Source organism: Macaca thibetana, chromosome 13 (assembly GCF_024542745.1).
Source record: "Macaca thibetana thibetana isolate TM-01 chromosome 13, ASM2454274v1, whole genome shotgun sequence".
NCBI lineage: Eukaryota > Metazoa > Chordata > Mammalia > Primates > Cercopithecidae > Macaca > Macaca thibetana.
The window spans coordinates 91,344,631-91,358,969 of NC_065590.1; the positions used below are offsets into that span (position 1 = coordinate 91,344,631).

A 14,339-nucleotide genomic window follows, 5' to 3' on the forward strand; every position below is an offset into this window, starting at 1 on the left:
AGGTAAATGACTCAGTCAGACCAGGCGGTCACCTTGGGTGAATTGGAGAAGTGAATTGTCTCTCCAGGCTGCTAGGAAGAAATGAATCAGCTGTAGTGACTGGTATGGGTAAGTGGGAAGTGCCTATGTGGAAGGTTCAGTGTGTTAAACATGTAGTGTGTGTAGGGAGAAATACCCTAGCCATTGAGCGTGGTTTGACCTGCCTGGTCCTGCTGGCCACTAGAATCTTACCTGCTTTTTTCTAGGGGTCTACCTGACTCAGATATCATAACATCTAGAGACAGCGATAGATCCATTTTTGTGGTGCCTGAAGCTTGTGCAGTTTGGGAGATCCTCTTTTAAAAAAGAATATAGAATTACAAATTAAATAAATGAGTACAAAAGTGAGCATTTATCCTGAATGAGACAAGAAACCACTGCAAATTATAAATCTTTAAAAAATCTGAAAAGCACAACAAACACTTCAAAACCCAGAAAAATAATATACTTTAATTAATTAATTATCCTACAACTATTATAATACCCATTTCTTATATTCTTTGCTGCATCCCATGTAATTTTGTAGTATTTTCTATCTACAATTAGATAGAAAATTGGAAAATAAACAATTGTTTTCTTTTTCTTTCCTTTTTTTTTTTTTTTTTTTTTTTTTTTTTGAGATGGAGTCTCGCTCTGTCATCCAGGCTGGAGTGCAGTGGCATGATGTTGGCTCACTGCAAGCTCTGCCTCCCAGGTCCATGCCATTCTCCTGCCTCAGCCTCTCAAGTAGCTGAGACTACAGGTGTCTGCCACTACGCCTGGCTAATTTTTTGTACTTTTAGTAGAGACGGGGTTTCACCATGTTAGCCAGGATGGTCTTGATCTGACCTCGTGATCTGCCCGCCTTGACTTCCAAAAGTGTTGGGATTACAGGCGTGAGCCACCGCGCCCAGCTTTCTTTTTCTTTTTTGGACAGAATCTTACTCTGTTGCCCAGGCTGGAGTACAATGGCACAATCTCGACTCACTGCAACCTCTGCCTCCCAGGTTCAAGTGATTCTCCTGCCTCAGCCTCTCAAATAACTGAGACTGCAGGTGTACGCCACCATGCCCAGCTAATTTTTTGTATAGAGACGGGGTTTTGCCATGTTGGCCAGACTGGCCTCAAGTGATCTACCTGCCTTGGCCTTCCAAAATGCTGGGATTACAGTTGTGAGCCACCACACCTGGCCAGATAGTTGTTTTCTATAACATAATTGATCAAACTTTGGGCTTTATTTTTCTGGGTTTAGAAAAAAACTTCTTTTTTTTTTTTTTTGTTTTTGAGACAGAGTTTCACTCTTGTTGCCCAGGCTGGAGTACAGTGGTGTGAACTAGGCTTGCTGCAACCTCCGCCTCTCGAGTTCAAGCAATTCTCCTGCCTTAGCCTCCTAAGTAGCTGGGATTACAGGCACCCACAACCACACCCGGCTAATTTTTTATGTTTTTAGTAGAGACAGAGTTTCACCGCCAGGCTGGTCTCAAACTCCTGACTTCGGGTAATCCCCCTGCCTCGGCGTCCCGAAGTGCTGGGATTACAGGCATGAGCCACCACACCCAGCCAAAAAGTTTCTTTAAGCTTTAGAACTCAATTAGGAAAGTTAGGTAAATTTTTAGGATTGTGGTCAAACCTGGGAAAATCTCTAATTTCTTTTCTCTACTACTTTAGATATATTGATTATTGGTGTTACTAACCCAGATTTTTGCCCTATAAACAGGGGAATTCTGATGAATTTTATTTCATGTAACTTCTATCAAAAATGAAAAAAGGATATGATGTGTTTGTAATTGTATATGCTGTATTATTTAGAATATTCTGGGAGTTTTTTGTTGTTTTTTTGTTTTTTTGTTTTTTCCCTGAGATGAAGTCTCACTCTGTCGCCCAGGCTGGAATGCAGTGGCACCATCTCAGCTCACTGCCTCTGCCACCCGGCTTCAAGTGATTCTCCTGCCTCAGCCTCCTGAGTAGCTGTGATTACAGACATGAACCACTGCGCCCAGCTAGAATATTCTTGATGTAAAATTTTAACTAGGCGTCAGTGAGAACCTGCTTACAATCTTACACATGTGCTAACTGGGAGATGTTCCCACAGGCCAGCTTCTGGCTCTGTATATTTCAAACCTTGCTTCTGTTGCACTACCCACATACTTCTGATGTTGAACACTTGTGTACACTGTAATACAGCCACACCATGAGGGGAGTTGGCACTGTGGCCAATAGGGAGAGTTCCACCTGCACGCCTCCACCAGGATGGATTTTAATAACCCAGTGTATCCAGAAGGGACTCTAAATCACATAGTATATTTCAGTAAACCCAAATGTAACGTAACTGGAAAAAAGAGGTAGTCTAACACAGGGAAATGTGATGGAGGGGAAGTTGAAGTAGAAGAAAGAGGACAGTCTTGCCTGATTGGGATTAAATTATCTTGCTTTTGAAAATGTTATCAAGACCCATGACTATGCCAGAAATTCCCCGGAGGTTCCCAGGGCCCTAGAAGAGGCAAGACAAGTGAGAGACCCTAAATGTAAGCTTCACGGTATGTATGTCTTCACTTAAAGGAATTCTTTAACTCAGAACTTTATAAAAATGACAGAATGACTGACTTATGCTCTTGAATGGGATCAGTTTAGAATCTGATCCTGTTAGTACTTTATAATCCCAGCTGGATTTTGCTGGAAACCTTTACGAAGGTAACGCTCATGAAAGGAACTACTCGTCAGAAAGTCTGTGGCTAGTTTGATTCCCACTGTGTCCTCAGCACAGAACCTGCCACATCATGAGCGTTTACTGGATGTCTGTTGAAGGAATATATTTGTCCCTGAGAGGATATTTCTGGTTTCCTGTGGGTCCCTGGCCTGCATCTCCTCTTCCGGGTATTTCGTGCTGATCTTGTCCTGGGCCTGCCTGATCTAGAAGGATGTTACTATATTAATCCATTCTCATGCTGCTGTAAGGGCTTACTCAAGGCTGGGTAATTTATAAAGGTAAGAGGGTTAATGGACTCACAGTTCCACATGGCTGGGTAGGCCTCACAATCATGGTGGAAGGTGAATGAAGAACAGTCATGTCTTACATGGTGGCAAGCAAGAGAGCATATGCAGATGAACTCCCCTTTATAATGCCATCAGATTTCATGATAGTTATTCACTATCACGAGAACAGCATGGGAAAAACCTGCCTCCATGATTAAATTGCCTCCCACTGGGACCTTCCCATGACATGTGGGGATTACGGGAGCTACAATTCAAGATGAGATTAGGGTGGGGACGTAGCCAAACCGTATCAGTTGCTTTTGGCATAAGAAGGACCTCTTTTCTAACCTATTTTTCACAGGTAACTTTAAATCTATAACTTCCATTCTTTTGCTGAGAAGGCTCTGTTTTCACTACTACCTTGGGAGCCAGTTTTGTTACTGTATCAGAGGTTTGTTTTTAATGAACAGAAAATGACTTTTCTTTCCCTTTTCTGTGCCATTTCTCTTTTTAATCCAACCTGAGAGCTGAGTGATCTTATTTCCCTCCCATTTGAGGGCTGAGTATCCACCTGGCTGTCTGTTGGTCCTGCTCATATCTGATGATGGGGGTCATTTTGCTAAACCCCAGCTCCTGATGGCTGAATAAGTCACTTCCAGATTGACATCCAAATGACATATATGTGATGAGATAAAACTTTGAAATAGTAATCTTGGAGCTTTCCTTTTTGCCATCTCCCATACTACCTGGCCTTCTCCTTTCAGACATGGGCATCCAAACGTCTCCAGATGAGGGTTATTACAGCAATAACGGAAAGAGAACGAAACCGTATCTGCTTCTTTTATTATTACTTCCAAACTAGGGTCTTGCAAATCGTCTTTCCAGGCAATAGAAGGAGAGATGACACTTAGACGAAGGGCACTGGGCAGAAGGGAAGAAAGAGGAGTGGGCAGAGCAACACAGGCATTATCTGGGAGACCTCACAGTACAGGTGACACCAGGTCTTGGTGACACACTGCCCTGTCTGAATGTATGAGGAACTAGCGCCTTGACCCTGAGAAAACCACACACACATCTCAACTTTGGTTTAAAATGTGGAATATAACAAACACATACAGAAGAACACAGTGTATCAATGTAGAGCAAAATAAATACATTTGGAGTGAGCACCTGTGTGCCCATCACCCATGCAAGAGCTAGAACATCGGGATGGCCCCAGCAGCCCCCTGGGTGTTCTCTCCCTGGTCACACCCCCTTCCCTATCTCCTGAAAGTAACCACATCCATGGTTACTTTTTGCGGTAAAAATTTTATGGTAAACAGTTCCTTGTTTATTTATAGTTCTACCACCTGTGTGTGCGTGTGCCCGTGCACCGCAGGCTCGTGGTGTGCGTATATACACAATGTAGCTTTTTTTGGCCTGACTAAACATTATATTAAAGGAATCATACTATCTATGCACTTCAAGTCTTTTTTTTCCCACTCAGTATGCTTTTCAAATTCATCTGTTCTATTGCATTTCACAGGGTTTCATTAATGTTCATCGTTAAATGGAAGTGCATTGTATAAATGCATGACATCGTTAATCCATTCCATTGTTTGTGGATATTTTTGTTGTTCTCAGTTTTTTAATTACAGACAATACACCTATGAACATTCTTACACTGGGTCTTGTATATATATGCAAGTATTTTTTAATTTTTAAATTAAATTAAAGTTCAATTTTTTATTGAACACGTTATAAAAGAGGTTTACTCAAAAACCAAAGCCCATGTCATCATCAGACTCCTTGGATTCTTCTTTCTTTGCTTCCACTTTCTTCCTCAGCTGGAGCAGCACCAGCTGCTGGAGCAGGTCCACCAGCTCCTACACTGCAGATGAGGCTCCCAGTGTTGACGTTGTCCAGGGCCTTTGCAAACAAGTCAGGCCAAAAAGGTTCAACATTTACACTGCCTGCTTTAATGAGGGCATGGACATTATCCTCTGTGATGGTCACCTCATCACTGTGCAGAATGAGGTCCGAGGAGATGCAGGCGAGCTGGGAGATGGAGGCCATGGCGGAGGCGAGTGTGGGGCTGGCACTGCCGGGCGCGGTGCTAGTCGCCGGATGAAGTGAGGACCTCACCCTAACACAGCCTTAGCTTCCCCGGAAGGACTGAGCACCTTGATGGTAGCTGAGGAAAGGCAAGAATATTTTTTAGAGTATACATCCAGGAATGGAATTGCAGGGTCTTACATAAGACATGTGTTTTCAGCTGTCGCTGGTAATGCCAAATTGTTTTCCAAAGTGTTGTATGTGTTTACATTCCCACCAGCAGTGTGCGAGTGTTCTTCTTACCACATGCCCTCTCTAATACTTGTTCTTGTCAGACATTTTTTTTTTCTAATTTAATGGGAAAACAATATGTCATCATGGTAGCAAAATCTTGATAATGAATGAGACTGAAAATCTCTACATTTGTGTTTTTCCTTCTATGTAATATCTGTTATGGTCTTAGACTATGTTTGTTGTTGTTTTTTTTAACTAGGTGATATGGTTAGGCTTTGTGTCCCCATCCAATCTCATTTTGAATTATAATCCCCACATGTCAAGGGAGAGACCATGTGGAGGTAATTGAAACATGGGGGAAGTTTTCCCCATGCTGCTCTAGTGATAGATTTTACAAGATCTGATGTTTTTATAAGGGGCTTCCCCCTTCACTTGGAACTTCTCCTTCTTGCCACCTTGCCAAGAAGCTGCCTTGTCTCCCCTTTGCCTTCCGTCATGATTGTAAGTTTCCTGAAGCCTCCCCAGCCATGCTGAACTGTGAGTCAATTAAACCTCTTGCTTTTATAAATTGGCCAGGCTTGGGCAGTTCATTATAGCAGTGTGAAAATGGACGAACACACTAGGTCGACTATCTTATTGATATGAAGTTCTCTTTTTTTAATATTTTGGATAAAAGTCCTTTGTCGATTATATATACTACAATCTTCTCTCATTTCTTGGCCTATATTTTCCTTTTTTTTTTTTTTTTTGACACAGTCTCACTCTGTTGCCCAGGTTGGAGTGTAATGGCATGATCATGGCTCACTGCAGCCTTAACTTCCTCGGGCTCAGGTGATCCTCCCATCTCAGCCTCTGCGTAGCTGGGACCTATAACCATCACGATCAGCTAATTCTTTTGTATTTTTTGTGGAGACGTGGTTTCACCATGCCGCCCAGGCAGAGTATTTTCCTATTAATGATGCCCTTTGAACTGAAGTGTTTTAATATTTTCATATTTATCATTTTTTCATTACAAGTAATGCTTTTAAAATCTCATTGAGAAACCTTTCCCTACCCAGAAGCTATAAAGACGTTCACCCATTTCATTTTTATTTATGTAACCTTCTTAACACATTAATTCTTTATCTTAGCCCAATTGTATTCCTCTGCCCTTTGCCTTTTGTTGTTACTGTTGTGAGGGCAGGTGCCAATTTCATTTTTCTCTCTTGTAAAGTAATCTCTTTTCTTTTTGGTTCACTTACTACAACATTTTGGCTGTATGTATGTATGAATATTTTCAAACATTAAAAAAAGTTAAAAGAACAGAACAGTGAACATGATAACACTTGTCCCAAGGTTTAGCCATTGTTAACAGTTTTTCCTGACTCTGCTTAAGACCTCTTTTTTTTTGATGTTCTCTGGCTTTATTATCATGTGTTTTGTTATTTATTTTCTTTAGTTTACCTGCTTGGGATTCATTGAACTTCTGGAATCTTCTGGATTCGTATCTTTCTCCAATTCTGGAAAACCAATATCAGTTTTCTATTTATTTATTGAGATGGAGTCTCTCTCTGTGGCCCAGACTTCAGTGCAGAGGCATGATCTCAGCTCACTTCAACCCCTGCCTCCCAGGTTCAAGTGATTCCCTTGCCTCAACCTCCTGAGTAATTAGGATTACAGGTATCTGCCACCACACCGCTAATTTTTGCATTTTCAGTAGAGATGGGGTTTTGCCATTTTGGCCAGGATGTTCTCAACTGAACTCCTGACCTCATGTGCTCCACCCACTCTGGCCTCCCAAAGTGCTAGGATTACAGGTGTGAGCCACTGCGCCTGGCCCCAATATCAGTTTTCTATTACTGCATAACAAACTGCCCCCAAACTTAGTGGCTGAAAACAATACACTATCTATTTTGTCATCTAAACAAGTCTGCAGTTTCGATAGGTGTCTGAGGGGACAGTGTGCCTCTGCTCCATGTAGTGTCATCAGAGGCAGCTGAGGGAAGAATGACTAGGATGGCTCAGGGCTGGCAAACAGATGTTGATGTTGAGTGGTTTTCTCTGCCTGTTTTAGTGTCATCAGAGGCAGCTGAGGGAAGAATGACTAGGATGGCTCAGGGCTGGCAAACAGATGTTGATGTTGAGTGGTTTTCTCTGCCTGTTTTCTAAGAACAGCAGTTCAGAAGTTCAAAGATTTCTTTGTATTTTGTACTCTCGCTGTCTCTTTCAGTCCAAACTGATGAAATTCCTGTAAAACTTTGTGGACTTCTTATGAATCAATTTATAAATTCACTCCATTAGACAAAAGCCATACCCACAGGTTTCATAGAGATCATCTCTACTTTGAGCTCCTTGTGAAATTTTCAGAAGCCCAGTTGTTTAACAGAGAAGGCCAGTGAGGCACAGTGTGAAGACCCTTAAAAGGGCCTTTGGTGTTTTTGAAACGGTCTCTGGGGCACCACCTTAAATCTAACTGAAGTTTTTAACAAAGGTTTTAGAGTCAAATCCTTGGCTTCATCTTTACACCATATTCTTGTGACAGTGCTCTGAATTTGCTCTTTGCCTGAAAGTCATTCTTAATTAGAGAATCACATATATCATCTATAATAGAGAGACTGGAATGAGAAACATTCTTATTTCCAAACATAGTAAGTCCTGCCCCCTGATTTTTTTTAAACTAGACTTTATTTTTTTTTTAGAGCAGTTTTGGATTCAGAGCAAAATTAAATGGAAAATACAGAGAGTTCCCACATCCTCCTCCCTGACCACATATACACAACTTTCCAACCATCAACATCCCAATCAGTGTGGTGCATTTGCTACAGTTAATGAACCAACATTGACACATTATCAACCAAAGATCATGTTTTACATTAGGGTTCACTCTTTGTGTTATACATTCTATGGGTCTTAAGTGTAGAGTAACACCCATTCACCATTATAGTACCAGAGACTAATTTCACTGCCCTAAGAATCCCCTGCGCTCCACCTATTCATCTCTTCCTCCTCCCAACCCCCGGCAACCATTCATCTTTTTACTGCCTCCACAGTTTTGCCTTTTCTAGAATGACATACAGTTGGAATCATATAGTATGTAACCTTTTCAAGTTTGCTTCTTTCAATTAGCAATATGCATTTAAGATTCCATCATATCTTTTCACTGCTTGATGGCTCATTTCTTTTTACTGTTGAATAATAGCTATTGTATCTATGTACTGGTTTATTTGTCCATTTACCTTTTAAAGGACATCTCAGTTGCTTTCAAGTTTTGGCAATTATGAGTAAAGCTGCTATAAACATGCATGTGCAGGTTTTTGCATGGATGTTTTAATTCACTTGGGTAGCTTTTTTATATTTAAAAGTTATTCATTACTTTATCTTTCTGCTCTCTCATTTTTTATAGACTACTTGGAGAAACCAGGTAGCAGCACTCTGCCTGGAAATTTTCTTACCTAGATGATCAGTTCATTAGGTAAATAGGTACATTTTATTTATTTTTTATTCATACCATTTTACTTAGTTCTAATTTTTTTAATGTAAATTGTCAGTTTATAATTGTATATACTTATGAGGTACAGAGTAGTATTATGATTTATGAGTACAATGTGCAGAATTAAACCAAGCTAATGGTATATTTTCTATATTATATGTTACTACAGGTAATAATGTTGTTAAACTTTAAGTTACTGGACCTAAGAGTCTTTTTCCTACATTCCAATAAGCCTCTCTTGCATTTCTTTAAGTCCTCACCAGCAGCCTCTGCAAACCCTTTTGGCTTCCACTCCCCATCTGGTCCCAAAGCCAATGTTACATTTTTAGGGTTTTGTGTTTTTTGTTTTTTGTTTTTTGTGTGTGTGTGTGTGTTTTTAATACAGCAACATCACACTCCTGGTATCACAACTTATTCCAGTTATCTACTGCTTCATAAAAAACTACCTAAATGTAGTGGCCTAAAACAACAATGATTTGTTTTGCTCATGAATTTGCAATTTGGGCGAGGCCCAGTGAGGATGCGTCTCTGCTCCTGTGGCGTCAGGGCGTTTTCTCACTCCTCTCCTAACAGAACTCCAGTCTGAGCATGTTTTAGTCCTTCTCACCCTCTTTTTCACATCTTTTAGCTTTTCTCTCTTTGTTTCTGCCCTGTGCTCTAGATCGTTTCTTGATATTCCAACTTACCTATTTTCCCTGTTGGATTTAATCTTCATTTAAACCCACCTATTCAGGGTGTGTTTGTGTGTGTGTGTGTGTGTGTGTATGTGTGTGTTTTGATATGAAGTCTCAGCTCACTGCAACTTTCGCCTCCTGGGTTCAAGCAATTCTCTTGCCTCAACCTCCCTGGTAGCTGAGACTATGCCTGGCTGATTCATTCCCTCCCTCCCTCCCTCCCTCCCTCCCTCCCTCCCTCCCTCCCTCCCTCCCTCCCTTCCTTCCTTCCTTCCTTCCTTCCTTCCTTCCTTCCTTCCTTCCTTCCTTCCTTCCTTTTTTTTTGAGACAGAGTCAGTCTGTCGCCCAGGCTGGAGTGCAGTGGCACAATACTGGCTCACTGCAACCTCCACCTCCTAGGTTCAAGAGATTCGCATGCCTCAGCCTCCAGAATAGCTGGGATTCCAAGTCTGAGCCACCATGCTCAGCTAATTTTTGTGTTTTTAGAAGAGAGGGTTTTCAGCATGTTGGCCAGGCCGGTCTCATACTCCTGACCTCAAGTGATCTGTCCTCCTTGGCCTCCCAAACTGCTGGGATTACAGGTGTGAGCCACAGTGCCTGGTCCACATATTCTGTTTTTAACTTCAATTTTAACTTGCTTCTTTCAAAAATTTGTTTGACTTTTCTTTTTAATGGTTAGCCCTGCTAAAGCAAGACCTCAAAAAATTAATTAAAAAACTCTGAGGTGTTCCTCTCCATGGGAATCTTTAGTAAAAGGCAAAAGACTTATATGATCTGAATAGAAACTAGAGCATTGTTTAACTTTTATTACAGTATAATTTGCAAACAATAAAATGCATATATTTTAAGTGAACAATTTGGTCAGTTTTGACAAATACATACACTTCTGTAACCATCATCCCAGTTAAAATATAGAATACAGTTGACCCTTGAAGAGCATGGGGGTCAGAGGTGCCGACCCTCCAATGAGGTTGAAAATCCATATATAACTTTTGTCTTCCCCAAAACTTAAATACTAATAGCCTACTGTTTACCACAAGCCTTAGCATAACATAAACAACACAAATTTTGCATGTCATATGTATTATATACTGTATTCTAACATTAAGGTAAGCTAGAGAAAAGAAAATGTTATTAAGAAAACCATAAGGAAGAGAAAATATATTTCCTATCATTCAGTGGAAGTGGATCATCATAAAAGCCTTCATCCTCATTGTCTTCATGTTGAGTAGGCTGAAGGGGAAGAGGAAGGGCTGATCTTGCTGTCTCGGGGGTGGCAGAGCCAGAAGAAAATCTGTTTATAAGTGGACCTGCACAGTTCGAGCGTCAACTGTATATCCATATATGAGATGAAGTATCCATCTATACTCCGTCTACTCTATATATGTATATGCAGTGGACGTACACATGTTTCTATCCATTTACTTATATAGAGTACATCCTACTTTATATGGAGTGTAAAACATACAGAGTATATCCATCATTTATTTCTTTTGTAGTCAATACCAGCCAGAATACCCTCTCTCACTCTCTCCCCAGTTCACCACTGATCTGGTTTCTATCATTATAAATAAGCTTTGCCTGCTCTAGAACTTCTTCATACACATGATAACATACAGTGTGCAGTCTTCTGTGTCTGGCTTCTTTTCTTCTCAGCAGAATAATTTTGAGATGTATTCATGTTGTTGCGAGTATCAGTAGTTCTTTTGATGGTATGAACATAACACAATTTATTTATTCACTTATTATTGCTAAACATTGTGGGCTTTTCCCACAGGTTTGAATTATTACGAATAAAGCTACTATGAATATTGCACACAAATATTTTCTGGAGACATGTGTTTTTATTCTTTCTGGGTAATCACCTAGGAGTGGAATTGATGAGTGATAAGGAAAGTTTATGTTTAATTGTATAAAGCCAAACTATTTTCCGAAGTGTTTGTCCCGTTTTATACTCTCACCAGCAATATATAGAATTTTGTTCTTCACATCGTTGCCAATGCTTGGTATTGTAAGTCTTTTAAAAAAACTTTTTACCCATTCCACTTGGTCTGTAGTAGTATTTCATTATAGTTTTAATTTGCATTTCCCCATGGCTAAAGATGTTGAACATCTTTTTATGTGTTCATTGGCTATTCATCTAATTTCTCTTTAAAGCATCTGTTAAATCTTTTGCCAGTTTTAAAATCGGGTTGCTTGTCTTCTTATTGAGTTGTAAACTTCTTTATATAGTCTGAATATAAGTCCTTCGTTAACTATAGCCACTGCAAATATTTTCTCTATGTCCTTTCATTTAAAAAAAAAAAACATGCTTTTTTGTTATTGCTTGTTTTTATTTTTATTAAAGTTATACATACAGGCACATAGATTTAAGAATCAAACAATTCTATAATTGTGTTATTTTTAAAAAGATAAGAAAAGCAGACACTACTCTCAAAGTGCTTGGAGGCACCTCTTTTAGCCTTTTTTTTTTTAAATTTACCTCCTTGACTGTAGATGACATGCTGTTTGGTGAATTTTGTTTTAGCATTACCCTCTGACTTCCCACCATGGAGGATGAGGGTTTAGCTGTTTCCTGTGCACACACATATTCTTTTCTTCCCCGCATCTTTCCAATATAGTTATGCCATAATTTTGTCTAGCTCAATATTCAATTTACATGATTGAGATTATGTGGAAACTGCACAATTGAGCCACGTAGTAACCTTTTAATACTTTTCCTTTCTCATATAGTATTGTTTAATTGTCCCATTGGCTTAGTTTTCATGTGTTTATCACCAATTCAACTCCAGACTCGTTGCTGATTGTCTAAATCTCTCTCAAGTTGTTCATCCTTATGAAGCAGCCTAGCCCTTCCCCAGAACCTCTGACTTGCTACAGTCTGGACTGGTTGCTCTCTGTGTCATCCTGGGGATCCTCCCATCATCTGTGTTAGAGCTCCTGATGTCTTCCTTTTTCAGCATTGGCCTCATGTTGGCAGCGAACATCCTCCAGGAACTAATTGCCTGTGCAACTACCACAGACTCCTAAAACCTCTACCTCCTTAAGCCATGCTGACTCCTTCCAATTCATCCTCCTCATGGCAGCCAAAGGATCTTCTTAATTGTGATGCCCCCCCAACTCGTGAAGCCTCAAACACCAAAAACATGCTTTTAAAAACATTCTGTTGGGCCGGGCGCGGTGGCTTATGCTGGTAATCCCAGCACTTTGGGAGGCCAAGGTAGGCGGATCACCTGAGGTCAGGAGTTCGAGACCAGCCTGGCCAACATGGTAAAACTCTGTCTCTACTAAAAATACAAAAATTAGCTGGGTGTGGTAGTGGGTACCTGTAATCCCACCTACTCTGGAGGCTGAGGCAGGAGAATCACTTGAACCCAGGAGGCAGAGGTTGCAGTGAGCCGAGATCATTGCACTCCAGCCTGGGTAACAAGAGTGAAACTCCGTCTCAAAAAAAAAAAAAAAAAAAAAAAATTCTGTCACTATCATCTCACCCTGCTCTGTTTTTCCCTGTAGCCCTTCATCGCCTGACACATTAAAATGTCTTTATTTGTCCGTTCTGCCTTCCCTACTAGAATGTAAATTTCACAAATACAGAAACTTTGTTTCTTTACCCAGTGCTGAATCTCCAGCACATGGAACATTATCTGGTATCTAAAAAACATTGCATAACTATTTTTTAAAAAAGAATCTATAAAGTCCAATTCCAATCCTGCCTTTCTCAATGGAGTAATGGAGACTAAACTGAAATTTTATTTTGGGTAGATGTATATTTATTTTGTCAATTGATATCTAAAGTAAAATGTTAGAATATCTACCTAGTAAAAAGGATTTGAAAGAATCACCTGGGCAGAAGCAACACTGGATTGTTACAGGGTTAAGGAAAATGCTTCAGGAAAATCATGCCCCTTTTGAGAGAACTTAAAAGATACAGTCTTCAATCACTTTTTTCTAGCCTGTAGAGTTTTTTAAGAAAGAAATTGAGACTGTTTCCTCACTGAGAGTTATACAATGAATGAAGAGCTATTATCTGTGCATGCACAGTTTGACAATTGCAGCCTTGAATAATGACGTTCATTGAGAGAAGTTTCTGAGAGTCAGAGAGAGGCTGCCATAATAAAATATATTTATAGAATTCTCTTGTCTTGGCTTAGAATAATTTGATAGCCAAATAAAAGTCTTAGCACTAATCCTTTGATCAGAATTCTATGGTTCGTTTTTTGGAAACTATTGGACAAAGTGCCAAGTATTCTAATATGCAACCTCTTAATGTACAAATTCAGAATTGTCATGAATTACATGGGAGGACACCATGCTTGCTTTTCTAATGATTTCACAGGGTAAATTTTGGCTGACCTAAGCCTGGTTTCACCAACTCAGTGAGACCTCGGTAACTGACCTACCCAACCAGGAAATCCACCTACATGCCTATCCAGTTCAGGTTTCTGTCTTTAGTAGTATCTGAGGGTTTCACTTGGTACTCAGCCACTTGGTTTAGTTTACAGATTGAATTATGTACAGATTTGCCAATAGTGTATGTATATACTGTGAAATAGTTCTGTTGTTAAGTACTGATCCCAACTTTACTGGGTAAAGTCCTTATCCAAAACTAGAATCACTGCCTGGCAAAGTTGATGTTTACATGAATGGCATCCCCTGGAGTCTATAATGTGAGTGGTGCTCAATCAAATTGTGTGACTTGGCAGCCCTGGGGCTTATCTCCTCCTCTCTTCGGACAATATTTTTTCATCATTTTCAATCCAATAGCCTCCCAGTGTCAGTGCTGACAAGCTCCCTGTGGAGTGCTCTCAGTCTCTCCATTTGCAAATGCTCTAAGATCAGTCTCTAAAGAATAGTCGTGTTCTACCCGAACAATAGAGTATAGCAGCTCTTTTTTCCCATTGCTTTGACTATGGATAGTATAAGTACCCCAAGATCTG

The 14,339-nt window shown here is 40.1% G+C and overlaps 1 non-coding gene across 1 annotated transcript; it reads right to left on the minus strand.

Moving 5' to 3' along the window:
- Window positions 1–10,079: 10,079 nt before the first annotated feature.
- LOC126934600 (U5 spliceosomal RNA) lies at window positions 10,080–10,196 on the minus strand. The gene has a single exon (XR_007719052.1). It is a non-coding gene; the product is annotated as a U5 spliceosomal RNA (small nuclear RNA).
- Window positions 10,197–14,339: the final 4,143 nt, after the last annotated feature.